This window comes from Sceloporus occidentalis, unplaced genomic scaffold (genome assembly GCF_023333645.1).
Source record: "Sceloporus occidentalis isolate IW3139 unplaced genomic scaffold, rSceOcc1.0.p SCAF_82, whole genome shotgun sequence".
NCBI classification, from domain to species: domain Eukaryota; kingdom Metazoa; phylum Chordata; class Lepidosauria; order Squamata; family Phrynosomatidae; genus Sceloporus; species Sceloporus occidentalis.
In genome coordinates, this window is record NW_028317062.1 from 2582625 (window position 1) to 2603281 (window position 20657).

Below are 20657 nucleotides of genomic sequence, written 5' to 3' on the forward strand. Positions count from 1 at the left end.
ATTTAAGTCCATTGAGGAGTTAGTGCCTTCCTTAAAGAAGGGGGCAGGTGAAAGGGAGGTATATTGAACACAAGCAGCACAATCTGTAGATTAGGGTGACCAAGTGTCCCTGATTGCACAGGACAGTCCCGCAATGGGACTTAAGTCCTGAGCCCCAGGCAGCCTCAATGCATTGTGTGTATATGTGAATCAGTGTGTATGTGAGATATATATATATATATATATATATATATATATATATATACATACCTGGGAGCTTCTCGGCTCTGGCTACCTGAAGCCTTTCCTCGCGGGATGCAGCCAGGACTGCACACTGATGTCGGTGGGCGGTCCCGCCGACCCGGCAATCTCCGGGTCAAACCCGGAGAGTTCCCAGGTATGGGACCCGGAGCCTTCCCTTGCAGGATGCAGCCAGGACTGCACACTGACATATCTATATATATATATATATGTATATATATATATATATATATATATATATATATATATATATATATATTATACACCTGTGTGTGTAATCTCATCCACTTCATAGTGTGTCCCTGAATGCCAGAAATAAAATATGGTCACCTTACTGTAGATACTCTTCTTTTGGGTCCTCCAAATAAATCATGTTCAAACGGCTTCCTAACCTTTCTAAAAGGCTTTGACAACAATGGCAATGACGGGTGCCACTAGGTTTACTATTGAACCAAACATTTGAAGGAAGTATTTTACACTTTTTGATTCATTAAAGCACAGTTATACATAGCATTAATCTAAAGAACAACATAGTTCAAATTAAATTAATTAATTACAAAAATTATTATTAAACTGAGCAGGAGAGAAGAACGAGCTTGGTCGGAAGATTCCCACCTAAACCTCTGAACCTCATATCGATGTTTTTTATCCTGTCTGGGACCTCCAGCCTTTCTCACATACCTTAGCAGGCAAATACCCTTAAAGGATTTGGAATGGCTTCCCCTTTAAATTAGCACCTGTGCCCTGAAGGAACCAATTATGATCAAAACTTGTATTTAGGTGATAAATGCCCCCCAAAAAACATCTCAGCAGATGAGTTTCCACATTTGGCAGCTGAATATTGGTAGTTTATTGGTATATATGTATCAATATAGCTCAAAACTGGGTTTACATTTGTATGCTGATTTATATGATTAGAAGTAAATTTTGGAAAGTAATATGGTCCCTCAGTGGTCAGAGATAAGATTACGATCATTATACCATTGTAAAATGGAACTGGGCATAACAAAATCAGTTGGATATAGTATAAGTAAGGTTAAAATCTGGGAGAAATGCATTCAGCTCCTGGAAATTGTGTAGTAGAAGACATATTGCTTCCCTAAAATATCGTTGCATCCCGAATTAGAGGTTTATTTGTCACTGTTTGTCGATTGTACGTATTATTGGTTATTGTAAAAATTGTTTCTTTTTTCTATGTATGGAAAATTAATAAAAAAAATTAAAAAAAAAAGAAGTAAATTTTATTTCAACTGCAGATCTAGTAATAATTTAGACATCGATCATAAAAAAATATATATACATGAAATTATAGCCTTTGAGATTCAGCTGTGAAATGGCTGATGGATCTACAGAGCTGGACATCTATCGAACTCAAATCAGTTAAAATGCAAATTCCTTAAATAAAATATTAAAACAGGACCTAAAAGTTGTCATAAATGCAAGGATCTTGTAAGTATGGCATCCTATAAAGGCAATCCTTGCATGCTGCACATAGTAATGACATCATTTCCAGACCTGGGTATTGATGGGAGAGCGATCCACAGCATCTCAGCACTCTCCCATCAATAATGGGGATGCGGGAAATAGGACTTCATTTCTAAAACCATTATACGGACAGACTGTTTGGTATTGCCAAGACGTCTTCTAATAATGAGCTCATCAAAGCTGAGCTATGTGCCTTATTCATCTGACATTTAAAGAACCACAAGAAGCCGGCTTTCTGTTTTTTTTCCCACTCTGTGAAACAAGCAAGTAAAATAGAACCTTTAAACATTGACATGTCATTCTGGAAGTGGCACAGAAGTCACTGAGCCATCTGCTGTTCTTGTAAAAACACAGATGTTTAGGAGTACAGGAGTAGGTTTTTTTAAGTTTCTTGATTATTTTCAAAATACTAATAAGGAAAAGTTTATACAATCATGGAATCTGATGGTCGTTTGACCCTGCCAGGTACTATTTTCATTTTTTTTGCAAAGCCAAAAGTATTAATAGATTAAAATAGTTATAACCAAGCAACTCAAAATGTGATACAGGCACTCCATGAGATCACCTATGCTTTCAGAAACCGTACGACTAAATAAATTACACTAAGATCTAGACCAGGGTAATATTTTGATATAGCTTAGTCATACTGCTCAAGGTAGAGTAGAGATTTATTGTGACCTTCAAAGATACTGCCATATGGGGAAGTGTTCATGGGGCTAATGACAGTTAAACAATGGGAGCAAATGTATAAAGTAAAGACTAAAGAATCTCAATACGTATAGTTTGGTGGAAAGAAAAGAGTGTACCTACATATAATTGAATCAAGTACAGGAAGGGAAGTTTATTTCAAAGGAGGAGAAATGTTACAAGAGGTCATAACTTAAAACTAAAGAGTCAGAAGATAACACAATGATGTTTTACTGTTCTAAGAGTGTGGTAGATAACTGGAAGAAAAATTGCATTAGATAACCAATTTAAACATGCATAGGATAAGCATATGCTTAGTCTGTATCTAAAACGAGACCAAGGACTGATTAATGTAGAAAATACGTGTCCAATGGTTCTTGTTTTCCATCAAATTCTATGTTTCTGTGTGTCCAGCTGGTCCTGTAAGCTTTATTCATCTTATCCCTTCCAACTTATTGTTGCAACTTTTACTGGGTAGTGGAAAAACACAGCCCCAGGGACAGGTGATTAAGGTGTTTCATGCATTATTGGTGTCTTGTGTAATTTAGGGTCCCTGGAGTTGAGTATCTAGAAGAGCAGAGTGGGACGGTTTTCCATTCCACTTTCAGGTAACACACAATAAAGAGTTCACCTGTTTTCTGTTTACATGCTATATAGTTGAAGAGTGGGTTCTGGCTCTATTATAAACCTTAGCAGCTTGGGGAGAAGCTGACAAACTGAGCTATTTGTAACTCTTTCAACAGTGTAGCTAAGAGGACAAGCTGCTTCACTGTACCTAGTGAGCTATGTATAGTAGGTGTTTGGAGAAACAAGGATTTTCCATGGCAACTCACCTGTCTTCTGTTTGGTCTATCCTCAGCCCCATGGTGCTTCACCAAGTTACTGAAACCACTAGTAAGGTGTTTATGCAGGAAGAGAGTACGCCTACTCATTTATTTAGATGACTTGTTAATTTTGTTGCGGGAAACCGCACCTGCACTGGACATCGCTCCTTCAAGAGCTGGGGTTTCTTATAAATTGGGTCAGTACTCCTGCCTTCAAAGTCTATAGAGTTTTTGGGATGCACCATCAACTCAGTGCAGGGATCCCTACATCTACCCATGTCCAAAGTAAAGATAATAAAAAAAAGAAGATCAGGAAGGTTTTAAACCGACCTCATATTATGATTTGTCCTCTCCTTCGTGTGATGCATTTCATTTCGTGAATTTTATTTTCGATAAAATATTAATTTCTCTGCTATAGTTATGGCTCAACTTTGAACTTGCACGGAGGCGAGTATTATTCCCTACTGTCAGGGCACTGGATCAGGTAGGAGTCTCAATGCAGGGGCAGGTTCAGAACATAGCTGTAGGCAGCCTGATGTGTCCAGTTCAGGGCTGTGTTCTATCTTAGCTTTAGATTTTCTCTTGGGCGCCATCTATAGGTGTTCAGAGAATGAGCAGGATAAAAACAGACAGGAAATTTGAAGCCCACTGGCAGGGCGGACGGCTTGGGAGCCCACTGGCAGGGCGGACGGCTTGGGAGCCCACTGGCAGGGCGGACGGCTTGGGAGCCCACTGGCAGGGCGGACGGCTTGGGAGCCCACTGGCAGGGCGGACGGCTTGGGAGCCCACTGGCAGGGCGGACGGCTTGGGAGCCCACTGGCAAGGCGGACGGCTTGGGAGCAGCTGGACATGTAGGTACGTCTGCAACACGCCGGGGTCTGGTACACAAAACTGGATTGTTGACATAGCCGAGAGTCATACACGGGCGACAGATCAGATGCAGCAAAGCAGTAGCTCAGTATACAGGGCCAGGAACACGATGCTCTAGCAATGAGGCTAGGCTGATGCCTGGTTTATATTGAGTGAGTTCAAAGTTGAGCCATAACTATAGCAGAGAAATTAATATTTTATTGAAAATAAAACCAAACGAGGGGCAGGTGTTTCAAGAGCATTAGGGAACAGCATGGTGTAAGGAGAGGCAGAAGGAAACTGCAATTCAAGATCCACCCGTTGGGGTAGTGGATAGGTGATTCACCTAGATTCCACAAAGTTGCAGGTTCAAACTGTATGAGCAAGTATGTGTGATTAAGGGAATGAATGAGCATATGAGTGTGTATGTAGTGGGGGGGGGGGGGTGGCATGGCATAGGGAGCCTGTAATCACACTCCTATCATGCCCAGGTTCTAGCATGTGCTGGCTGCCTAAGCATGATAGGAGTGTGATTGCTGTTAGACTATAATATATATATAATATTGTTATTGATTTTATTTTGGTGTGTTACTTTTAATAAAAATGGTTAACACTAAAATTGGGCAAAAACATGCAACAACAATATATACATTGTTATTGAAATCACACTCCTATCATGCCCAGGTTCTAGTATTTACTGGTTGCCTGGGCATGATAGCAGTGTGATTGCTGTTAACAATCATATTATTGCATCATATATGCAATTTTTGTTCCATTTTGGTGTGTTACTTACTTTTAATAAAAGTGTGTAGTTTTTTTTTGTTTGTTTTTTTAACGAGGGGGGTTGTTTTCAGTTTCGGTTTGGTTTCAGCCAAGGGAATCCTGAATTTTCGGTTTCGGTCCAGAATTTATTTCGGTGCATAGTTGATTTGCACTTTTTTTACGCCAAAGAAAGAGTTAGAGTTTATTGTTACAGTCAGTGTTATTGACAATGGGAGGAGTGTTTACCTAGAGGTTTATTATGATTGGTTAAAATGTTTTCTTTCTTTGCTGCTGAGGGAATTAAAGAAAGATTTGCATAATATGAGCCTCTGTGTCTTTATGAATCATGACTTTACGTCATGTTATTAGCGAAATCTAACAATTTGCCGATATGACCATATACAATAAGATCCGAATTTGTGAGATTCAGCACTTTTGCTTGTTTTGGAGGGACATACAGTTTCTGACCTATTAAACGTAAGCTATGGATAAATTCTTGAGTCGCTATACGAAAGACTTTAGGAGGTCAGACATTTGTAGATGAGGAATATACTGATGGAGTCTGTATCGACTTAAGTGTTACAACTTTAAACGTTAGTCTATTTAGTCTCATAATACACTGGCTTCGTATAATAGCATACAGATTTTCTTCCATTCTTTTTAACACCTCAAGGACCAGTAACAGAGGATACGGCACAAAAAATGATAAATAACCAACTCCTAAGCTTAAATGGTGTCGCTGAAATACCTTGATAGCGAGGCATTTAGCAACACCGAAAACCCAACCCAGGACATTCTGTTGCCGTTCCGGAGAGCCAAGGCGAGAGATTTTGCCTTTTGTAAGATGGCAGCGCTCATTGAAAAATAAACAAAGTTTCCAAGTGGGTCTCTCCAGACCCTCCTGAGAACTCTGGGCAGGTTACAAAAAGTACTGCATTCAACTATACAAGTCAATGGAGTAAAAAAAATTTGAAAAAAATTGAATATAAATGTGGTAATATTTAAAAATAATTATGCAGTGATGTCACCACCAGGGAACCATCCAGTTCCAACTAGATGTAAAAAAGAAGTCCAACAATATAAAAAAATTAAGTTTACTTTTATGAGCAAGTGCTAAAATTATCACTGTACCTTCTAAAAAATCCTGGCATGGAATGAATTAAAATACTAGCATTTGAAGATACCCATGGGACGTCTAGTTTTAAAAAATGTATGGTTTGACAGGGTATATTGAATTGACTGGGTCCAAAGATGTCCCAAATATGGCATGGGCGCAAACTGACCAAACGTCAAAATCAAAAGAAAAAACATGTGCACCTCTGAAATGTGACCTTTAAGCCCCCAAACAACCAGTGGGTGGTATCACTGTTCTCAGGAGATGTTGCTGAGCACATATTTGGGTTTTTGGCAGTGACATACCAAGAACTGTACTTCATACCTGACGTACAATGTGTGTGTGAAAAAAACACAAAACATTGACAATGGCTTGTAGCAGAATGAGGGCTTGGAGGGAGTTAAAATACCAGCATTTTAAATATACCCTGGGGTGTCTAGTTTTCAAAAATATATGGTTTGATGGGGTAAATTGAACTAGCCGTCTTCAAAGACGGCCCGCTTACTACATAGGGGCAGCAGGACCAGATGTCAAAGTACCAAGTTGAAAAATGCTCATATCCCAAATGTGGAATTTTACCTTCCAAACAACCCAACAAACCCATGCATGAGTAGAATCACTGTAATGGGGAGAAGTTGCGGAAAACATACTGGGGGGGTGTTTGGAAGTAACATATTCCAGGGGCTCTAAATTTGTAGCTGAAGTACAATTTATGTTAAAAAAAAGTTTCTGTTTCTGCCATGGGTTGGCAATTCAAGAAGGGAATGCACATAACATATTTAAAAGCTGGGGATTAGACATTACTCAACACAATTGACAAGATTGTTTCCAAAACTTAACACACATGCTTAGTGTGTGTGTTTATTTCCCGGCCTTTCCATACATGTTTTCCGCTTCTGCCAAGCTAAAAGCTTTGTCTCTAGGGTGGTGGGATACTTCACGGACAGAGACCGGTCCAATCATTTGGACGTGATTATCATACAATCCTCTACTGTATCATACTCTACTACGTTGTTATACGCCTTGCTTAATTCCTAGACTGAAGTGCATTTATTGCCTAAAGGCCTACATACCTGCTTGGCTCTTATCCTAACCATTGAACTGACTGATATTGTAAAGTATACTGCTAAAATACACAAGTTATTACCATCAGCTACCTATAGTGAGATGAATCCTAAATTGGGGCACTATGCTTATGTCTCTCTGCAGCACCGTATCGGTGTGCCGATTTGTATTACTGCCTTTCGTCCTGTTCGGTCATCATAACATTGTGGGGAGAGAGGAGGGGGTACTCTTTGGGCCTTGGATGCCCAGTGAAGACAATTACTCCAAAAATGGTGATTCTGGTTGTCACCCAGAAACCTTTCCCTACATGCAGTAAACTTACAAATATCATTTATGCAGCAGCAAGAAAAACTATACTCCATCAGAAGATACGTGACACTCCTCCGACATGTGGCATTTTTAAGACTAAACTTTATCACTTGTTTATCCTGTTGTGTTAAAGATTGGAAAGCCAAAAATGGAGAAGGTGATTACACATTGTTCCACATTGTCACGTCTTTTTTAAACTGCTCTCGATCTGTTGTATCTGTGATAAAGCATGGCATTTTGCTTGTGTTACTTGGGAATGTTTCCCACGTATTTAATGTGTCTTCTGAATATACAGTTAAAAAAAGAAAATACTACCACAACAAGAGCCTTAAGATAGAGGGCAAAGGTTTAAAAGTAATATTGGGGGAAAACTACTTTACTAAGAGGGTAGTGGATATATAGAATAGCCTTCCAACAAAAGTGGTAGAGGCTAATACAGTGAAGGAGTTTAAAAAAGCATTGGATAGGCATTAGGCTAAGTCGCATATAAGATATGGCCAGACACTAAGGAATTATTCAGAGGTTAGGAAAACTAAATGGGCCAAAGGGTTCTTATTTGCCATCACTTTCTATATTTATCATCTGTTGTGACAACAGGAAAGGAGCCATAATTTTCAAAAAGTACTTTGATAAGTAAGCTTGATGGTCTTTAGACTTTGTTACAGTGACACCAATGGCAAAGCTATTAAAATAATCAAGAAGATATGAATACACTTGTATGGAGAACACATCAAATGCTACTGGAGTAAAGAAGCATGGAGGTTTTAACCTTTCCAATGAATGTAAAGTTTTTCAAATTAGTATGTTAAGAGTACTGGCCAATGGCCATTTGTTTCATTTAAGGGAAGCTAGTTCATTTAGATTTTATTACTGGATTTTTGTGGTTATACTCATTACATACTAATAAAGTCTGCTGAAGGTTTTTAATCCAAATGTATAATCGCATTCTCTACCCTGCTGGCAGGCTCACAAGGCACTTCATTTCCATTCCATGTTGCTATACCAATTGTAAAAAGAGAAATAGACTTATAGGAAATTAAGCATGTTTCCATCCATATTTGCTTCTATTTTGCAGCATTAGTTATTCCTGCTCAGTGTGTGGTTCCATAGAAGGCTAAGGTGCTATTGGTATAGATGGTGGGGAAGGGACCAGCCCAGTATAGTCAGCATCTACCTTCATTTAATCTTCCATACAGAACTGGTGCTTTTTGTGCCATGTAGAACATACCGAGTTGTAGCCATAAGTACTATTTCAGCTATTTGTAGTTATACCAAATACATGTTCCTTTACTACGTAGGTTTAGTGAATTTATAAAAAGAGGGTTGCAAAATAGATTTCCCATTCACTGTTGCAAAGTGGATGTAGTTATGTTCACTTTACCAGTGCCTAAAATGAAAACTTAAACGGGTGTTTTAAAAGTATATGAAGTGTACGTCAAATAAAATGCATCCATGCAGGTTTTGGTGACTTTATTATAAAATATATAAATGGAAGTTTATAGATAGGAAAACCGGAATCTGAAAAATAAATCTTAGGTCTGAGCTTACAATGGGGAGATTCAGAGATTCAGTTCTGCATTTAAACAGACAAGCATTCACACAATATACAGAATTTTACATATTACATAAAGTATTTCAATAAATAGAATAACGGACATGTGAATGACACACAGCACCAAAATGCCTGATCACACATCTTTTAATGCAAAGATTAATACATGATCAAACATGCTAATTAGAGAAGCAACTATTTTTGTTACACTTCATGATCCCTTTGTTTTCCAAGGAGAATTTCTATAAGAAAATATTTTTGGCTTACAAGGAAACAGCCTCCTTAGAACACACAGTCAGTGAATATGCCTATTCTGGAGCACCAAATAACTCTGCATGTTCCCTAATGCACTTGATGATTTGTGAGGGTTCAGGACAAAACCCAATTTATCCTAATGATGTAATCTATATATGTATGTATGTATGTAATTCTAGTATATATGTGTAAGGGTGTGTGGTTTGTTTTGTCTGTGCATTTCCTAAGGTAACTCTGAGCGTTCTCCAACATACAGTACCTCATAATTTTCAACTCACGCATTTCACTATGTATTATGAACAGCTAGTCCCAGTTAGGCCAGCGGCCCTGTATAATGTATAGTTAAATCAGTGACGTGATCTTCACTCACTGATTTAACTATGTATTATTCTGAGTCAATTCAGTCCTTCGTTTTACAAAGTTAAGTCATTGAGTTTTAACTTCTCTTCTGTAAAATCCCACTTTAGTGAATAAGCCACAGCCGTTTTGCAAAAAGAAAGCATGTATTATTTCCTAGAATTCGCTTTAATTAACCCCTAAATCCTTTATTAATTTATTATTTTAGTATACAGAGCCAGTGCAATATGCTACTATCAATCATTTGAGAAATACTGCATGATGTAAGCAGTTATTTCCCTTTAACTATTCACTTTTACATAAACTCTGCTAATCTTGGAAACTAATCTACTGCACGATGGTACAGACATGGTGCTAATGCAAGGAATGTCAGGCAGTAGATTATGACATTCAGATTTAAAACACTGGCATCCACCAGTTTGCATGGACTGTAGAAAAAGACGATATGGAATCCAGAAACATGGACAGAATAGATGCTCTAAATTGGTCTCATCTGCTGTCAAATTATAAGCTTCTAGAATAATGCACCACTATACGCACAATATTATCTCAGAATAATACACAACTATATGTTTAAGTAATAAATACATAGAATTTTTTTAAAGTCAGGTAACCCAAACAAGAACAAAGAAACATGTTTTAAAAATGAAAAGAATAAAAAACAGATTGTGCTTAGAACCGAGTAAATAGAATGCTCAGTGACAATTTGTACAAGACTTAGAGAGCTTTTGTAGAAAAAAGAACATTGAAAAATGATTTTGTTGGGGTAGTATTATACAAATATACACCTGTTTTCTTGTAAGGCAAAAAGTTACATACATTCTGTTTGTAGATTTCCAAGCAAGTTGGATAAGGGGACTTATGGCACACAGCTGGAATACTGTCAGGAAAAAACTACCATAAGACTTATGACTTCTTATTTGCCAGTCCCAGACTAAATATATTTAGTAAGAACTCAATACACATTCTGACAACTCTAAAGAAAAAAATTGAATTGTGTATTTTGTGATCCAGACTTTCTACCACTAACTATTCTCTTTAATGAAATACATGCAATTCAATATTATTTATAGAGGATATCCCCAATCTTATTTTTTTCTCAGTCTGTGCCATTTCATTAGCGTAACCCACCAACATATAGTCATCCAAACAGAGACAAACATGCAGACTGTTCTAAGAGCTACTGACTCTGACTCAAACTCAACTCAGCTAAAACACATACCACATACTCATTTGAATTAATGAAAACATTCTCAAACCATACACATGGCACTTCACAACTGCAAACCACAGCCAAACCTACCATTCTCAGCCATACACTCAGCAATATACATGCACATATGCATACACATATTCATACACATAATGCCTTGTGCCTTCAGCACCTGTATGTCTGGTGTGACCCAGTTAATGATAAGAGAATGACACAGGTGGATTGTCCTCCCTTCACTGATCTAGGCTGCAAATGCAGCCAGACCTGGCATAATTCTTGTAATTTCAGGCCTTGAGTATTTTTTTCAATGAATGCATGCACAAAGAAATAATTATTTAAGAAACATAGTCTTTTCGAATTTCTTTTGGTGCAGTCTTTGGGTCACTGTGTCCTTTACTAATGACAGAGACCTACATTTGGTGATAGATATTCTACCAAGGAATCTCAACCTGTTAGCTCCCAAATGACGGTGTGTATGACCCAAATGTAGAACTTCTATGTCAGCAACCTACAGATTTCCCTGCATTGTCCTTCATACCATCTTCATTAAACAAGTGAACAATGGATGTCAAGCAAGGGGTGGCATAGCGGACATCCATGTGATGTTCATACCTCCATTTTCTCCCTCAGTAAATGATTAAATTATTATGTTGATATAGATATAAATACTTCTAATGGTAGCATGCTGTATTTCTGTGGCAGAAGACTTGTAAAGCTCACTGATGACATCACTAAGTTATCAAATTAAAGACTGGGGGTTTTTTTTTCAATGTTTTTATGTTATTTGCCAAATTCTCATTTTATCAAGCACTGCAACCTCTTGTTTTGTACCTCGATATAAATTGCACAAACTAAGCTCCAAAATGTTACATACATTCTCACTGTAACTGTTAATATGCAGCATGTGACATAATATACAAATGGATATCATGCCATGGAATTATACTGTGTATTAGTGGCCCATTTGCACTATAGGTACATAAAAGCTGTTATACTGAGAGCACTGTAAAATATACTTATAAAGCATGTTACACGTATAATCGGCTTCATTGAGCAGGATGCTTGCATTACAGTTTTCATAGAAGGAATAAAACAGAGGCTATCTAATTAGGGTTAATCTACGTTAAAAAGATGAATACTGGTGTTTCTGTACAATGTATTGTGCATCTATTAACAATAGTTACCATTTGAAATAAGAGTTTGCTAAAACCGTAGTATTGCATCATCTTCAGGAAACCCACCAGCAGAATGCATTGAATATACCCCATGTGTGGCATACTGTAGTGTACACTGCACTGTAGCATGAAACGTACATTTATTATTTCTTTATATATAATCAAGTACATGCCTAGTTTGCCTTTGAACTATTATAAAGGCTACACAGCAATCTATATATTTTGCTTACTAATGAAAAATTATTGAATTTCAAACATCATTTTAAAGACCATATATGTGATATCTAAGCCAGCAACCACAATGGTCTACAGTGCATTCCAATGAACTAACATCAGATATAATTTCACTATTCAGTGAAAAAAAATGATGATTGGAACGTGGGCTATGAAACAATACCATCATCCTGATAAGAATCAAAAATGCGTGGCAGAATCTGCGCTAACTCCACCGGCTTTGGCTATTCCTCTCCTTTCTCTCTGGCTTTCGTGGCATCTTTATGAAAAGATGGGAGCTCCCTGAGTGCATGAACTAAAGTCACTTTGAGTTCTTCCATCACATCCCGAAGATGAGCTCATCAATTGAAACCTAGCTGGCACTGACTAAATTCATGTGTGAAATTATATATATATATATATATATATATATATATATATATATATAAAAATATATGTAAATTAGAATTCCTCCTATATTAAAAATAGGCTCTTCCTTTAAGTGTGCAATTCTCTAGAAATCAGAAACTGAAGGCCTTGAAAATAGCAGCTGTCAAACTCACCCACATCAACAGGAAACATGCATTTTTTCATTTAATCATATTTTGGTACACTGATGCTATGCACTAACCTCTTGTTTTCCAAAATGTATGATTTGTTTAATTTGAAATTATTGCTGTCTGTTAAGAACTATATCCATTATTGGGTTACTCAGGTGACATGTTAAATGACTAATATCTTCATGAAATGAATCAGTGATTGGTCACTATGTAAGCAATTATGAAAAAGGCTACTTAAATTACTAAAAAATGACTGGTAGGAAAAGACAAAACTGATATTAACTATTACAGAGGTGACTAAAAAAATGAAGAAAAGAAATGAAAACCTCCATATTAGCTATGACTTAAATCACATGTTGTATCGTATTAATTAATCATTTGTTTCCAACTTAACCTGTAAACAAAGAATTTGACATCCACTTCAGGCATATGTAAACATGAAATAATGCTTCTGTTAACACACAACATGTAATCAAAAGTCGTTAAACACATCACAAGAACATTTACATATACTATGTATCAAATGAAATCTGTGGAATAAAAAGTATAATTAGAACACATTGTTACTGCATGTAAATTAAATCATTTCCAAATGGCACAATAAGACAGATATATGCTAAATACCATCAACTCCAATCTCCCAACGGAATTGGTTAAATCACTTTTTTCCCAAATTAAAAGGGTTAGTTAAAAATAAAAGATGCAAAAAAGTTATTAATATTCTATTTTTGTTACTTATTGTTTAACACATTTGATCACATTCATCTTCCTGGCCCAATAAATGGTTAATTTCTCTGTTTCAGCACATTGCACTTTATAAATTGTGTTCTGAATAGTGTAAATGAATAAATATAATATTTTCGCTGCATTACCTGTCTTGTATGAAGGGACTAAATGAGAAATGGGGCCGGATCTCCTAAGGAGCTGTCCATTCAGCACCACGTTCTAAGGCCAGCAGCGCTACAGAGCCATCAAGATACCGGATCCAAGGAGCTGTTCATTCAGTACCCTGTGTCTCAAGACCCTGCCTAACATATTGGATGTGAGCCAAAGGTCACAAAATACACTTCAAGAACATTTCAAGAAATACTCATAATACTGATTATGATAAAGGTGTCATGGTGGCCATATAGTGCAAATACAGCACGTGTCTAATGTCCAGCTGATTAGACGGCTTAATGGTAGATTGTCCCTTAAACCCGAGGCTTACATTATTAGGCTTGTTCCTAAGTAGGCAGTGTTGGAATGTTCACTGAATGATCATTCTAAAGAGAGTAATATACTGTAATTTAGGTAATAAGATCTACTGATGAGGGGTGTATAGGAGGATTCAGTAAATCACACCGCTGCCAGATTATGTGCACAACTTGCACAATGCACCACTACGATGATTTTGCCTCAGCACATGCCTTAACCCAGCCCGGGACACGAATAAAGTGAGAGCATCCGTTCCTAAAGCTGGTTAATTGCAATAGTCATCTGATAAAACGTAATACAATCCCGCATCCAGTTTGCAGACAGAAAACCCGATCTCTACATATATAGGCGATCGTTAAAGAACGCCAGGGCCACAGGCTTCATAAGAAGAAAAAAAAATGCTGCAGTGTACAGGGGCAGGTTACATCCAGCATGCTGAGGCAGATAGGAGAGCTCCTGCACATCTACACTGCAAAACTCACCGCCCCGAGCCTTCCGCGCTCCCACCTACAGCAAAAGAATAGATCGCACCGGTACTAAATAAGCAGCATTATACAACCAGCACTAAAACACACATACTTGCACAGTAAGCAGAATTGTACACCTACCACACCCGCATAGCTGCCAACATCCGGGGGTAAAAAAAAAACGGGGAGTCCCTGCTTCAAACTCTGGCAGAAGAACAGGACCTCCTTCCAGGATTTAATGGAGCTGATCAAATCCCTTTAGTGTCCACCCCCCCTGCACATACATCCCTCCCCATACCTATAGTGCATAGTTCACATGTAAGGGAGGGGCAGGGGACCAAAAGTGATGACACCTTATTAATTTTATAACCGCATCGTTTGTGGCGGGGTGAGACTGGTGCCTGTGCCCGTGACACTTCAAAGTGAGTTAGGGTCACGGGAATCCCTAAGAGCTGCATGCGCTATCCCCGGCAATGAGGCCACTGGCTCCCGGAGCTGGGGGTACAGTGAGAGATACTAGAAAATTGGGGTACCTGAAGCCCTGAACCCCACGCGCAGCAGGCAGACACAGGGGCTAAAGACGGTGACCGCTTAAACGATGGGGCAGGTGAATGGCCTCTCCAGGGGCTAAAGCTAGAGGCAGTTTGATGACCGGAGTCCCTTCGGGATGGCATATGGCGCCCCAATCCAAGCTACAGAAAGTTAACCGGTAGCAATGTCTCTGCGGCAAAGAGCACTTGCTTCAGCCGTGTCTACCCTCCCCCACCGCGGGCCCTAAGTAGAAGCAGCCGCTACTCCACCACAGACCCTACCACAAGCCCATGTTCAGCTAAGGACTGGTGTCTGAGTACTTTCCAGCGGTCCGCGTCCCGCGAACGGCCGTTTTGTTAGTTTAGCAGCCCCTCGTACTTACTTTGTCGGTTTCTAGCGAGAGTCCCTGCAGGCGCCGCCGGACTGCAGAGGTGGGGAGGCTGCAGCAGGAGGAACTGCGGCCGTCGCCATCTTGGAGCCTCCGCAGCGCGCGCCGGCCCCGTGCATAACTGATGACTCTCAGCATAATGCTGGGGAGCGTGGTGAAAGAGCGCGCGCACTGCTCCCCGCACACACAGGGGAGACGGAGGGCTGGGGACAGTCTTACACTTACTGCTCTCCCCAGCTGGGGTTTCCAGGCAGCTCAGGTATGCTGATAGTTCATAACAGGTGCAAACGCATGTCAGTGGGTGATACATGTGTCACATATAGACAGTGACCACCACAGTATAGGCAACCATCATGTTTGAAAGGTGTCATGTGACATAAGGTACATTTATATGCAAAAATCATGATTTGGGTATAAAAGTCAAAACTGAGTTTTTTTACATACGATATTCCAAGGAAAGTACTATCCAATAATTATTTTCCATCTTTATAATGTGCAAAGGAATGTATAAAATATGTCAAAAATGGTAATAAATTCAAGTTCCAAGTAGGTTCTCTTTTCCTTCCGCCTCATGGCACAGACTGCGCTTAACACCAAGTATTGGAATAACAGGTAAGCACCTTTTCAACACGCGTGCATCTGTACATATACACTCACTGGTCACTTTATTAGGTAAACCTTGCTAGTACCGGTTCGGACCCCCTTCCGCCTTCAGAACTGCTTTTGTTCTCCGTGGCATACTTTCTACAAGGTGCTGGAAACATTCCTCAGAGATTTTGGTCCATATGGACATGACGGCACAACGCAGTTGATGCAGATTTGTAGGCTGCACATCCATGATATGAATCTCCCATTCCACCACATCCCTCTATGCTCTATTGGATTGGGATCTGGTGAATGTGGAGGCCATTGGAGTACAGTGAACTCATTGTCATGTTCAAGAAACCAGTTGAAGATGATGTGAGCTTTGTGACATGGTGCATTATCCTGCCGGAAGTAGCCAGCAGAAGGGTACACTGTGGTTATAAAGGGATGGACATGGTCAGCAACCATACTCAGGTAGGCTGTCGCGTTTAAGCGATGCTCAATTGGTACTTAAGGGCCCAAAGTGTGCCAAGACAATGTCCCCCACACCATTACACCACCACCGTAAACCGTTGATACAAGGCAGGATGGATCCATGCTTTCATGTTGTTTACCCAGATGACCCTGCCATCTGAATGTCGCAGCTGGAATCAAGACTTATCAGACCAGAACATTCTTCCAGTCTTCCATTGTCCAATTTTGGTGAGCCTGTGCAAATTGTAGCCTCAGTTTCATGTTCTTAACTGACAGGAGTGGCACCCAGTGTGGTCTTCTGCTGCTGTAGGCCATCTGCTTCGAGGTTCAACATGTTGTGTGTTCAGAGATGATATTCTGCATACCTTGGTTGTTGTAATTTGAGTTACTGCTGCCTTTCTGTCATCTCGAACCAGTCCGCCCATTCTCTGACCTCAAAAAGGCATTTTGGTCCGCACATCTGCCGCTCACTGGATATTTTCTCTTTTTCTGACCATTCTCTGTAAACCCTAGAGATGGCTGTGCGTGAAAATCCCAGTAGATCAGCAGTTTCTGAAATACTCAGACCAGCCCGTCTGGCACCAACCATGCCACTTAAATTCCTTTTCTTCCCCATTCTGATGCGCAGTTTGAACTTGACCATGTCTACATATCTAAATGCATTGAGTTGCTGCCATGTGATTGGCTGATTAGCTATTTGTGTTAACAAGGAATTGAACAGGTGTACCTAATAAAGTAGACAGTTAGTGTATACAGGATGTTACATAACCATTTAACAGGTGTCTATAACCTTGAGGATGAACAATAGTGCAAATGCCATATTATGCTCTGAAAGTATGGACTTGAGGAATAATTGGCTTCCAGATCTCGGTGAATGACGGTGAACCTACTGAATGACAGTGAAGAAGAAATGTGCATCAATCAGACTTGCATCAATGTATATAGGGAAGACCTTTGTTAACTTTCTATTCCAACGGACTAAGGGCTGGGAAAGAACACACCGACTACTGACATGCAACCTTGTGCCAAAAAGTTTTGGATTCTCTACACCTATTACAAGTGTTATCTCAGCACTTCACACTGATCTAATTTAAAACATAATAAGATAACATATTAAACAAAAATAACAATGATCTGTGGTTTTCAGTGTTGTATATGGTTAATATACTATCTTGGATGTTACATTTACAGTTTAAAAGCCAATAAAAACATTTCTACTTATTTAGTTTACTGGCTACAAATGGCATGCAGAATACATTAGGGTCATTCTGTTACTTTTGGGGACATTTGGCTAGCTAGTTATCATACCACCCAAAATCAAGTGCTTTTCTTTGTGAATTGACAATTAAGTGTCCCGAGGAAGAATTATGAATGAAACAAAATGTTACATGATGAAAAAATATTTCTGGGAAGGGTCTGAGCTTTCAACAACACTATGAATGATTTTTTTCTAATGATATTATTTGCAAAATTGTTAAATTCAGCAGAGTAGGTAGAACAGCATCTTTAAAGATTTTTAAAAAAATTCCAAGCACTGGACAAAGACATCAGAGGTATTACATCAAGCTGTAGATGCAAATAAATAGGGTTTTCTTAGAAATTTGGTACCCAGAAACTGCACAATGTATTTCTTAAAAAGGGTTTGACGGAATTCAACAACTAGAATTTTAAAACACCAGTTCTTACTGTAATCATAGCAAAAAATACATCTGCTTCACAGATTACACAAAAAAATTCAAAATACACTATTTATTACTGCAATAAGCTCATGTGGTCTCAGACAAACTTTAGCTGGCTAGCATGATGTACAATGCAATGTATAGCACATAATAAAATAAGTAGTAATTATTGTATGTATCTTAACGGCCTGGACTGGCCATCTGACACACTGGGCAGCAAATTGGGTGCTGCAGTGCACAGATACTGCAGGATTTAACAGTCCACATATTGCATGAGCGTAAAACCATAACGTGTGGCTGCCTATATTCAGCCAACAGTCACACTTTCTTCATTTGGCGTCCACTGGTCTTAAAGTGCCAGAGCAGCCTAGTAAATCCCTAGCCCAGCCCTGTATGTTACAGGCTACAGAGGGGTTTATTCACTAAAGGGAGAGTTGACAGGAGAGTTGTGTTTCAGCTCCTACACTTCACTATTCATTATGAAGGGACAACCCCACGTATGCATCTGCTGGCCCTGTATAATGTTTATCTAAATCAGTGAGATTTCTTCTATTTTTTTTTCACATGGAATTATGCATTATACAGTGGCAGCTCAACCATTCATAATGAATAGTGAAGTGAGAGAGGTAAAAAATAACTCTCCTGCAAACCCTCTTAAGAAATCTCTCTTTAGTTAATAAACTACAATGTCAGCTACCATTCTCCTCATCAATGGGGAAAAAAATCAGGCATAAACCTACCTGCCTCATACACATTTGAATTGGACATTTCAGCCTTGAGATATTTGAACATAAGATTGTTCCAGTACCAAATCCAGATGATTTCTATCCTTAGTTTATAGTACTGAGGTCCCTGTGCCTTCTGTATTGACCTATGGGTGTTTTGCTTATGGTTTTCCATCATGGCGCACAATTACAAAAGTATAAAAAGCAGATAAATCACAATGTGGAATTACAACTGCTTTCAGCAAATGTAAGTCAATATACCTTACTTGTATCATGTGTCCACTAAAAGAATACTTAAAAGCACGTTCCCATTCTTATAGTGAATTGTAAATTAATTGGTCTGTAGGTAGTCAGATCCAATGCGATAACTGGATTATACTACTTTTTCTTACACAAGTATTTGTTGTACTCAACTTCAGGAATGCAATGTAGGCCCTACGGTAAAAAAAATTGTAGGCTTTTTCCGGGCTTCTTGGTGCACAAATGGGCCCTTTGAAGGTGGCACAAATTACATATACTGCTAATAACCTTTGTAATTAATTTAGGCATGTGTAAGGTGTTCATCTTTAATATCCCTGGCTTATTTGTTGGCCAGGTTGGCACCCTATGTTTGCTTGCTCCTTTTTATAACCTCTCATTAGTGAGTACCAATGTCGCATGTGCAGTGATAGTACGGTACATTGTACATTATTAGAGCAGATGGGAGAATAAACTCAGCTTGGATGGGGGTCTATTTTACTTACGTGAGTGTGTGGGCTTTGTGCCAGGATCCTTGCACCATCCTTCTGTAGGTGAGCTCCTGTGTGTCCACTTTGCTCAGAGGTCTTAGTGTTACAGCTCAGCCATTTAATTCACTTAATGTCTCTACAACAGTGGATCCCAAACCAGTCCTCAAGTCACAATGCCGTTTTATGAGGCTCACTTGGAATAGAATGTAAAAATTAGTAGATTCTGCCTTAAGGGCTCGATTGGGAACCACAGATCAACTCTCCACTCTGACAAGCCCTGATCAGCCATCCCTGTTTTATACTGGGCCATTAATAGAGGTATTATATACTGTATAATTGCAATTATTTAATCCAGTGTGTGGTGCAATTGTTTTGTAGAACTACTTTGTTGAAATAAATGCTAGTAACTAATACTTTGTGCTGGTCAATTTTAAAAGTCTTAACTAAAGAAGCCTTATTAAAATGAGGCCATGTGATAATCTTGTGACTATCAGGTCTGCAGCTGTGCTGTAGTATGCAAATATTTTGTATATACACCATGACAAATGCTGCTACAATGTTGTTTGCTTTAAACACCCCAGGTGTGGAGCAGACATTGCATTTGGAGGATGTGATTTATCTGTCTCCCAAAATGTCTGCACTTCTTGAGAGGTGTAGTATAAAATCAAAAAGACCTAATAAACACAGTTTTCATATTCAGCAGGATTTATTTCAGCCACGTGAGCCACCAAAAAAACTATCCTTATGGCTCAGCTAAATCAACTGGATTACATGAGTTTTAATCATTATAGATGCGTAATGCACACAAAATGAATTTAAGGCTACTGTTTTGTAACTTTAGTTTGGCATATATCCTATAGAAAATATGATGCCATTAGAAAATGCAGTGAATGAGATGTTTATAGACTGAGGATTTTGCAAAGACACAGGATGGACATTACGAGGGTAAATACCCTGGAAAGCAGTCAAGGAAACAATGTATGATGAACAAAGCAGAACATTAAGGAAGATGCCACAAAGTTAAACTGGAACATAGGATGATCCTGTGTAGGATGTCTGTGGAAGCTCCATGTTTCCAGGAAGATCTTTACGGTGGAGCTACTCAGTCTGAGTACGGGTCTCCGTCACAATGTCATTTGGGCATATGTCTCCAGAGACACATTAACCTCATATCCTAGTGGAACAAGAAAGGCTCATCCCAATGGGGCAAGATAAGACTTTCT